This window comes from Macaca thibetana, chromosome 1, assembly GCF_024542745.1.
Source record: "Macaca thibetana thibetana isolate TM-01 chromosome 1, ASM2454274v1, whole genome shotgun sequence".
NCBI classification, from domain to species: Eukaryota; Metazoa; Chordata; class Mammalia; order Primates; family Cercopithecidae; genus Macaca; species Macaca thibetana.
Window position 1 is genome coordinate 90,904,917 of NC_065578.1, and position 10,925 is coordinate 90,915,841.

The 10,925-nt window shown below is 43.6% G+C and overlaps 1 pseudogene; it reads right to left on the bottom strand.

Annotated features, from left to right (window-relative positions):
* Positions 1 to 8,928: 8,928 nt before the first annotated feature.
* On the bottom strand, positions 8,929 to 10,060 carry LOC126949821 (WD repeat-containing protein 82-like; annotated as a pseudogene).
* Between the last annotated feature and the right edge of the window lie 865 nt (positions 10,061 to 10,925).

Consider the following 10,925-nt stretch of genomic DNA (forward strand, 5'->3'; position numbering starts at 1 on the left):
GTTTCCGCCTACATTTGTGCATGTTGTCTGTGGTCTTTAAAGAACATCATCTAACACCAGACAGAAATGTCAACTGTTCAGATTTTTTCCTGTGTTCGAAGAACTGATGTTGCTGTTTCCTAACTTTGTCAAATTATGTGTCTGAACTGTCTTCCTTTCTTGAAAAGTAGATATTATCAAACATGTACCAGATAAGTAATCAGAAGTAGTTAATATTGTGTCAAGTTACAGCACAGTTTTCAACAAAGTAACTACAGAGGTCAGTGCTAAGGCAAGTATTTAGTAAACAATGATGTTTTAGCTATCTAAAGTAAAAAGGCATGATCTTAGGAAAGTGATTGCAAATTAAAAGAAAATTTAAAAACTGAAGTTCGGAAAACAAAAGTAATTGCAACAGTTCAAGAGTTTAATCTGACCTGATTTTTTCCTCTGTAGAAGACAATGAACTAAAAGGACACAATTGTTCTTGATCTCTGTTTTGAGTGCTTTAAAAAATTAATATATGGAAGAGTTCAAAATGGGCAAAATAAAAACTTATTTGGAGAGCATACACATAGCTTTTATAAAGCAAGAACGATGACTAGAAAACAGATGTAAATGGTTTAGCATTTCTATTTAAGCATAAACCATGTGCAAAATTACTCTTCCGAATTTAACACATCATGTGTTAGCCATTAGCTGATTCCATCTTAGACCCTACTGAAGCAATTCTTTGAGGAAAACAGGGTTAGCACTAGAAAACTTAACATATGAAGGAAAATAGGGAATAAGTACTTCATAGATACACCTCTAGTTCTAGATTTAGAGAATGCCAGTGTTCCTCCAGCAGGTAACCAAGAAGTTGGATCAAGGAATGGGCTTCTGACATCCTGAAGAAATTGAACACTGTCAGCTGTGGTACAAATCAGAAAATGAAAGATCCATTGATTTCCTTCTTTTTTTTTTTTTTTTTTTTTTTTTTTTTTTTTTTTTTTTTTTTTTTTTGACGCGGAGTCTTGCTCTGTGCCCCAGGCTGGAGTGCAGTGGCGCGATCTCGGCTCACTGCAAGCTCCGCTCCCCCGGGTTCACGCCATTCTCCTGCCTCAGCCTCCCGAGTAGCTGGGACTACAGGCGCCCGCCACCTCGCCCGGCTAATTTTCTTGTATTTTTAGTAGAGACGGGGTTTCACCGTGTTAGCCAGGATGGTCTCGATCTCCTGACCTCATGATCCGCCCGTCTCGGCCTCCCAAAGTGCTGGGATTACAGGCTTGAGCCACCGCGCCCGGCCTGATTTCCTTCTAATCCGACTTTTTGCCTATGTTCTCTATCCACATTCTATTGATGTGTTTTTATACATGTATTCAATTATGTATTTGCCCTTTGTGTAAATTCCTTCCATAACTTCTCTGAAGACTAGCACATGATCTAGAAATGACTTTAGCTAGGACAAGACCAAGAAAGTAAATAAGAAACAGATGATCTGTAGCCTCACATTGTTGTTATTTTAGCTCTGTCCTTAAGAAAAAGGAGCAGGGCCAGGGCAACCCAGCCACCTCCAAATCTCCCTAGACACTCATCTTCATGCTTTTTTACCTGGTAGAAATTTATTTCTTCTGGCATGTTGCCACTGTCTCTACACTCAAAGCTCTGATTTAGAAAAAAAAACAGTCACACTGTGTGTATAAGTAATCTTTAGGCAAGTATTAGCAATGTATCTTTAAAATACACTTTTCCCCACAGTTTGTGAAATGAATGCCTGGTGTTCTGTGAGTGTCTTTTCTGTCATTTTAATTTTTTATTTTGAAACTCCATAGGTAAATGATCATACCACATGTGTACTCATCATAAAAAGGAACCTCACTATCACTTTTGTGTTTAAAAAAATTAATTTGCTTTCTTGACAAAAGCCAAAACCACTTTTAACAAGGGTGCCTATTTTCCTAAGTTTAGTACAATTTATTTGATCGAGAGTGACACCAAATGGTAAGAAAAACGAAATGCCTCATTCCTCTTACATAATGTCTTAACAGTAGACCACCCCACTTCCCCATAAAATGTAATTTAAATGAAGCCAAGATTCTAATGCCATGCTTTAGATTCAGAGTGGCCCCAAAGGGGCCTATGGATTTTGTAGTTGCCATTACCTGGAATGCCTTTCCCTCCAATCTGTATATCCGAAATATATTCATTATTAGGCCAGCAGAAATCCTACTTCCCTCTACAAAGCCTTCCCTGATCAGTCCAAATGATCATTTCCTTGATTCCCTATATACAGTTTATAAGCTTCTTGAAAGTAGAGACTACTATATATCCCCCCGTATTTTCCATTGCTGCATCTAGAAACTCGGGTACTCAGTCAAAACTTGGGAGTTGACCAGGAATCTGACACCATGGGGTTTTCCAAGCTCCACCAGAATAATCCCATTCTAAGGACAGCTCCTATCGTTCTTAAAACATCTAAAGGATTATACTGTTTTTCTCTTGGTCGTCTGTCCTAAGGCTTCTCAGTCCCACAACCCCCATCCCATCCATCTTAGTTCTAATTTCTCTCCACTCCAATTTGCTGGTGCTCCATTCCCATTGCTTTGACCTCAGTGAAGACAGAACAACTGGTGGACATTTAATCTCTAACAACTTTTTACAACCTTGTATAAGAGGTGGGTAAGCAAAAATTTTACAATTCTCTATTATAGTCATGTTTTTAGCTCCTATTGTGTACCAAGCACCATAACAATTTAAAAGACCAATTTAAGGTCTTGTATGTATAAAATACGATGGGAAAGTATAATATACACATTTGATTATGCTTTGCTAATGCGATTCATCTTCATACACGTGGAACCCTATTCATCTGGATTTTTCTTTTTTTTTTTTTTTTTTTTTGAGACGGAGTCTCTGTCACCCAGGCTGGAGTGCAGTGGCGCTATCTCGGCTCACTGCAAGCTCCGTCTCCCGGGTTCACGCCATTCTCCTGCCTCAGCCTCCCAAGTAGCTGGGACTACAGGCGCCCACCACCACGCCCAGCTAATTTTTTGTATTTTTAGTAGAGACGGGGTTTCACTGTGTTAGCCAGGATGGTCTCGATGTCTGGACCTTGTGATCCGCCTGCCTCAGCCTCCCAAAGTACTGGGATTACAGGCGTAAGCCACCACGCCCGGCCCTCATCTGGATTTTTCTGAGACAGCTTCAATTCCAAAAACTCAATGTGTTCTGAGAATGCCAATGTTTCTGCATCCAAATTGCATTTTTAAGAATGTCTGTCTCAACTAGAAGTAGTATGAAATTGTTAGAAAGGCATTCCAGTTTTTTAGCTTTGAAAATATGTCCATTCTTAGGCCGGGCGTGGTGGCTCATGCCTGTAATCCCAGCACTTTGGGAGGCCGAGGCAGGCGGAATATGAGGTCAGGAGATCGAGACCATCCTGGCTAACACAGTGAAACCCCGTCTCTACTAAAAATGCAAAAAATTAGCCAGGCGTGGTGGCGGACACCTGTAGTCCCAGCTACTCGGGAGGCTGAGGCAGGAGAATGGCGTGAACCCGGGGGGCGGAGCTTGCAGTGAGCCCAGATCCACCACTGCACTCCAGCCTGGGTGACAGAGCGAGACTCTGCCTCAAAAAAAAAAAAAGAAAAAGAAAAAAAAAAATGTCCATTCTAATATATGTGGTATCGGAGGCTCTCTCTGCTTTGGGCACCAGCTGATGTGTATATTATTTAGTGAAATAGAGATTCTTCCGATGTCTTTTGAGAATGAAATGGGATCTTAAGCACTTTCATTGAAGTCTTAAATGTAAATATATGGATGTCACAACTGGGCAACATTTTAATGCCTCCTTACCATTTGTTGATTCAGAAATAAATCCTGATGGGAAGCAGCATAACATAAAGGAGTCAGCCAAGGCCAGCTTTTCCCTGTATTGTGAGTTGCAGTTTCCTCATCTGGAAATGGGGTCTATGTTGCCTACCTCATTGATTGGAGGAATGAGAGTATGCTCACTAAGTACAATGCTGACACAAGTACCTAACTGTTAACCTTCCCTCCTTCCTTTCTTTCCCTGGTTTCCTTTCATCTCCCCATACAGGGGAGCATTGTCTGAGAATATTCTTACATATTTCTTACTTAACCTGTTTTAGTACATAAGGGCTTTTAAACCACTGAGTGGAAAGTTGCTGTTATTTGAAATATTGTGAGCCTAACACTGTAGTAATGCTAATTTTCTGCAAATCATGATGTTCTCTCTGTCCATTAGATGGCAGGAGTTCCTTTGGCCATGTTCTGTGAGGAAGCTGCCCAAACATGTTTGGACTTGTGTATCAGTAAGGCTACTAAAAGAGAAAACAAGGTATACAAAATAAACTGGCTCTTATATAAGTAAAACAATTTTACCAGACAAAGGGAGAGCTAGTAATAATCTATTACCCCCCTCATCTTTTCTAGTCACAAATTTCTTGTATTTTCTATTCCTTCTCTTCTGGCCTTTTGCATATCCTGTTTCCTCTGCCTGGAGCACTTCTCCACCAAACCCCAGCCTCCTTCACCTAGCTAACTCCTCTTCATCCTTCAGGTCTCAGTTCAGCATCACTGCCATTAGGAAGACTTATTTTACCTCTCATTCTGAGTTGAGGATACCATATCTTTCCTCTACCCCATCTTGCTCATTGTATAGTACCCTGCTCATCATCTAGTAGTACCCTGCTCAAATGTTGCCTCCTCACACAGGCATCCCAGTTTACTCTTACTTTGTGTCTCTTTTTCTGGCATGTAGAATAGTGCTTGAGACAAGTAGACATTCAACCCTATGGTAAAAAATGACTTTGCTCCCTCAACACTTTGTAGCTTTCAGTCATTCCTGTTGTGGCACTTATAGCACTATGTGGTCAGTCCTCTATTCTATAACACCTACTAGATTGTGGGCACCAGAACAACAATAATCAGGTCTGTTTCATGCACCATTGCATCTCTAGTGCCTGGCACAGAATCAGGCCTCAATCAATATTTGCTGAAAAATTAGCACACATATACTATACGTATATGCACACAGTATAACTACAGTGAAGCGAAAATTTTTTGTTTGTTTTTTGAGGAGGTCAGTGAAGCAGAGGAGGAGAAATGGTAGCAGGGACCTATACCAGGCTTCCTTTGCCACAGCAGCATCCATATTCAGAGTCAAACAGGTGGGCTTTTGATAGCAGTTATACTAAGTAGGTTTTTGTTTTTGTTTCAAGACGGAGTCTTGCTCTGTTGCCCCTGCTGGAGTGCAATGGCACATGATCTCCGCTCACTGCAACCTCTGCCTCCCAGGTTCAAGCAATTCTCCTGCCTCAGCCTCCCAAGTAGATGGGATTACAGGTGCCCAACACCATGCCCAGCTAATTTTTGTATTTTTAGTAGAGACAGGGTTTCGCCACGTTGGCCAGACTGGTCTTGAACTCCTGACCTCAGGTGATCCGCCTGCCTCAGCCTTCCAAAGTGCTGGGATTACAGGCATGAGCTACTGCACCTGGCCCACTAAGTAGGTTTTATGTTGACCTGAATTTTCAATGAGTGAATTTAGAATTAATGTCAAACTTGTAGGAAGTTGAACATGGCTTGCAGAGCAAGAATTTGGGATGCCATAGAAGGTTTGAAGAGATAAAATAGATGTTTTTGAGCAGCCACCTGGTGACTAAACAGATACAGTGATATACAAATATGCAACAGAATAACCTATATGGATTTAGATAGTCAGCTATAAGAAATGGGCTGAAATATAACAGTTAGAAAAATACTCAGATTTGAACACAAGAACACTTCACAAGATGTGCTTTGGGTCTTCTTGTTTGTTTGTTTGTTTGTTTGTGACAGAGTTTCGCTCTTATCACCCAGGCTGGAGTGCAATGGCACAATCTGGGCTCACTGCAACCTCCGCCTCCCAGGTTCAAGCGATTCTTCTGCCTCAGCCTCCCAAGTAGCTGGGATTACGGCACGCACCACCACACCTGGCTAATTTTTGCTCTGGGTCTTAGGTAGCAAATGATGTTCACATATGAGGCCTCCTCTATGAAGGGCCCAGGAAAAAAAGTAGAACATGGCTCCAGCCAGTCTCTCAGAGTCAAGAAGGGCCTAGGGTTACTTCCATTTGTTGGATCCCAATATTTTTTTTCTGTTTAAGACTGTAACATGGAAAAAATGTTTGTATGCTAAGCACAAAAGGGACATAAAATTGTATAGACAGTAGAATAATGACTATGTAAACACACCAAAAATCTATGCACAGAAATGTTTAGGGGGACATTTAACACCAAAAGATTAACAGCGGTAGCATTTGGGTGGCAAACTGATTCTAAAATTTCCAAATTTTCCTTAATAAGTAGTAATTACAATTGCAACGGGAAATAATTTTTTTTTAACTACCCCTCTGGCTAAGCAGTGCAGTGTCGCTATCAAATACACATCAGTGGTTTTGGCCCTGACTCCTAAGAGGATGGCAAATGCCGCTGCCCCACTCCCCAGCCACCCCCAAGAGAGCTTGAGCACCTCTGGCTCCGCTGAGAGAACCTTTGCAGCCCCAGCTCTCAGAATCTCTTCTCTTATTCTGCCTTATCCCCCCACCACATCATCTCCACTCACTTCCAGCTATATCTTTCCCCTTTCCTTCTTAACTCAGGAGGCAGGTTTGCAACCACAGGACCCACAAATAGAGGCCACGAGGTGGCATGTTTTCAAAGAACATGGTGCCTCCGTTTGGGACACACAGGAACTCGGATACAAATCATTTTCCTGCTGCTGGGTAAGTCATGCTTGGTGGCTGCTCTGGTTGCAGTTATGTGACGTTATATAGCCTTTCCTGTTAACCCGTGATTCCAAGCACTCTCTCTTAACAATGATTCCTATCATGAATTTTCTACCCTGAAAAGCCAGGTGTGGGTACTAACAATTAAGATCATTTGGTTTCTAAAAGTCCATCCTCTCTGGGAAAGCAGAGTCATACAGTGGGTGGCATCCTGCAGATTCTAGTCTACGTTTGGGAAAGGTATACACCTCTTGCACTTTCAGTTTAAGGGACAAGTAAAAAAAAAGTAATTGCTTTTTAAAAAAAAAAAAAAAAAAAAGCGCTAGCAATTCACAGCCTATTCCTGCCGCTGAACAGAAGTTGTGATGCCTTGATTTACTCCCTAGCAGCTATGTATTCTTGAGCAAGGCATAACCTTACTGTGCCTCAGTTTCTGGATCTGCAAGGAGTGTTGCCTGCATAAATGTTTGTTTAGGAACTTAGTAAAATGACAGACCACTCTCTCTGCTGTAAGAGGGCCATCAGCCAGCTGCAGCTCATCTCACTCAGGCCAGGCCTGACTAGAGCCCCTTCTTCCTCCAAGAGAAAGCAAGGAAAAGCAGCAAGCAAGCAGACATATCAGGTCAACGGGAGTGATCTACCATTGGCAACGAGGCTTCAAACAAACTGAAAAGGCTCCGGCTCCAGCACCCTATCCCCAAATGCCACAGGCCAGACACAGAAGCCATGCAAGAGTGACTATCACACATACACACACATACAGGCACAGAGTACCACCAAGCAAAAAGGGGATAATACTGCAGAGAGGAACCCAAAGTGCAGCTTGAGGAACACAGGGAGTCATCCCGAGACCCTCACTTAGCTGCCATGGAAACAGCAAACACTATAAGCTTTGCTTCATTCGGTCTTCCAAAATGAAAACATTAATAGGGAAGACTCACTAACACTTGTGGCAAACACTGTTAGCAAGAATGCAATCTGTCTCTTGGGCTGCAGGACTCCATCTGCTTCAGCTGAACTCTCAGAAACTACAGATGAGAGCAATATAAGCATACGCACACACATGTATGCATATCTGTATGCAAACAGATGTATTTAAACGAAGGTGCATACACTGTGCTAAAACACAAACAACAGAAATCAAAGGTCATATGTAAAAAGGCTAAATATAACATAACACAGGCCTAGAACTAGCTTTTGGTCGGGAGCTGGGGAAAGGGGTGGTATCATCTAAAGACTATGTACACAATTTGTGGTGGGCAGGCAAAGCATCAGTGTAAACAACTCAGACTCACTTCACAATACTAGCCTACAGCAAAGTGTGATATAGCACATGTACGAAAATAGACTCCCACCTTGCTTCTGTACAAACCAAGCTTGGTAGGCATCCCCAAGAACCGTGAGTTTGTCTTGCTGACAGGGCACGGCACCAGGCTGCTGCTAAACCTTCCAGCCCCAGGAACTCACCCGCTACCCTCCCCTTTCCCTCCCTTTCAGGCCCCTTTCCCACCCAACACCTACAGCCTGAGGCCTGCCTGACCACCTAGCCTCACACAACTAACTGCAGTGACTAACTGCACAGCTTCCTGCGAGCAAGGTCCTTCTGTATTTGTCCCTTTCTCTGACCCCAAGATACAAGAAAACATTTCTGTAAATGTTTGGCACCTAAGAAACATGATGGTTGTGGATAATGCCACAAGTACACAGGGAGACCCAGTAACAAGACATGCAGGGTGAGGGCAAGGGGCACTGAGCTGCCCGAGCATTTCAAAACGAGGACTGTGGCTTCCCATACATTTAGCGGGGTAGGAGAAGGGATGTGCAGAACTGAAGACTTCGCCGGCTCCTCAGCAGCATGTACATTCAAACTGAAGATGCTTGAGAGCCTCACTATACCAAATCGTGAGTCTGGTCACTCCTCTAGCAAAGCTTGGTGCAGTGACAGCTAGAAAAGCCGAGTTCCAATTGAGTCTGCTGCACCAAGAGTCCTTTTGAAGATGCTCAGCAAAGTAATTATTTTCTTTTGAGCAGATGCACAGCACATCCATGGGAAGGCCATGTAAAAGGATGTTCTCCAGCATAGTCAAATAATCCAGTTCCACAATTATCTCAGTCCCCTCTGAGTTTCTTCCTGCTGGCGGCCCTCACTGTACAGAAATAGCCAAGCAGCATCAGGGTCAGTCATCAATGGTGGGCAATCAGAAGGCCATGTTGGAACACACGCTGGCAAAAGTCATGAACTTGGGGTTGAATTGCAAACAGGTAATTGGGCCTGTTTGCCATCCAACACAGCTACTTTTAAAATACCTCTCTCTCCATTCCAGACATGGATCTTGCCGTCCTCTGAACCAATCATAATAAACTGAGAGTCTGCAGTAAATGAAGCCTCCAGTGTGACAGCTTTGGTGTTGGCATAACCCCCAAACGTGTGTATCACCACTCCTTTGAATGCACCAGTGAGACCAGTGAAGCTGCGGTTGGTGGAAATGAGGATGAGCTTGCCATCGTTGTTGATTTTAAGTCCTGTCCACTCACAAGTTCGATCATACTGCATCTTAAAGGGAGCAAATGGCCCCTTATCAAAAGAACGAAGGTCATAAAGTTTGACCATTGCAGAGTTGACACCAGCAGCAAAAATTAACCCTTCTGGATCAAAACAACAAACTGGCTTCCCTTTTATACGCATGAGGCCCTGGCAGTTAGGAGACCGGAGATCCCAGGGTCAAATGCTCTTATCAAGAGACACAGAAATGAAAGTGTCATTCACAGATGACATGGACAAGAGCACTATCCTTTTGCTATGTCCGATACAAGTAAAGTCAGATACTTTCTTTGTTGTCATGCAAGGACAAGTAACGAATAGTATCGTCTATTTTGTTAGAGCTGTAAACAGCTGTGTTTGCCGCAGGAGTGTATCTGATGAGGCCACGCCGTATTTCTTACTGAAGAGGGTTTTGGTTTGCCCTCCTGGCAGTCACAGAGCACGAAGGAGTCGTCGTCGCTGCTCTAGGTGATCGCCTCGCTGTTGGGGCTGAAATCAAAGCGGTTAATCTTGTCCGAGTTTTCGCAGAACACGTTGGCAATGCTGAAGCTCCGCAGCAGCACGCGGTCGGTCAGCTTCCTGGCGGCGGCTGGGGAAGGCGAGCGGGCGGGCTGCGGAAGGGCCAACCTGGGCGAGGCGGGCGCCGCGGCAGCTAGGGGGAATTCGGCCAACAGTTGGGCCGCCTCCTCCTCTTCCTTCTGCTTGGACGACGGTCTTCCGCCTGGACTGTGGAGCCTCGCCGGCCAACCGTTCGTCCTCACAGCCATGCCACGGGCAACCCGCTCATTGTGTCTGCCATCTTGGGGCGACAGGCAGAAGTCGAGCGGGTCCCAGCGTTTTTTTGTTTGTTTGTTTGTTTTTTTAAGTATTTTTTTAGAGACAGGGTCTTGCTATATTGCCCAGGCTGGATTCAAACTCCTGGGCTCCGGTGATCCCCCTGCCTCAACCTCCCTAGTACCTGAGATTACAGGTACATGCCATCATGCCCAACTCTGTTATTTTTTTCAAAATGACAAAGCAGGTTTTTGAAAATGATAGTTTTTAAATATTTTCATCCCCCTGCCTCACCCTCCCTAGTACCTGGGATTACAGGTACATGCCACCATACCCAGCTCTGTTATTTTTTTAAAATGACAGGCCGGGTGTGGTGGCTCACACCTGTAATCCCAACACTTTGGGAGGCCGAGGCGGGCGGATCACAAGGTCAGGAGTTCGAGACAACCTGGCCAACATGGTGAAACCCCATCTCTACTAAAACTACAAAACTTAGCCGGGCTTGGTGGCAGGCGCCTGTAATCCCAGCTACTCCAGAGGCTGAGACAGGAGAATGGATTGAAATCGGAAGGCAGAGGTTGCACTGAGCCAAGATCGGGCCACTGCACTCCAGCCTGAGCAACAAGAGCAAAACTCCGTCTCAGAAAAAAAAGACAAAACAGGTTTTGGAAAATGATAGTTTTAAAATATTTTCATTTAACAAATTAATACCTCTAACACATAATTTACAATGAATTTAGGTATTAAGTTGAGCCACATGAAATTGTTGATATTCAATCATTTTTTTAACCTAGAAAATCAATAATGTCATGTAGTTCAACCTAATACAACCTCATTTTGAGATAAATGTTAGAAGTC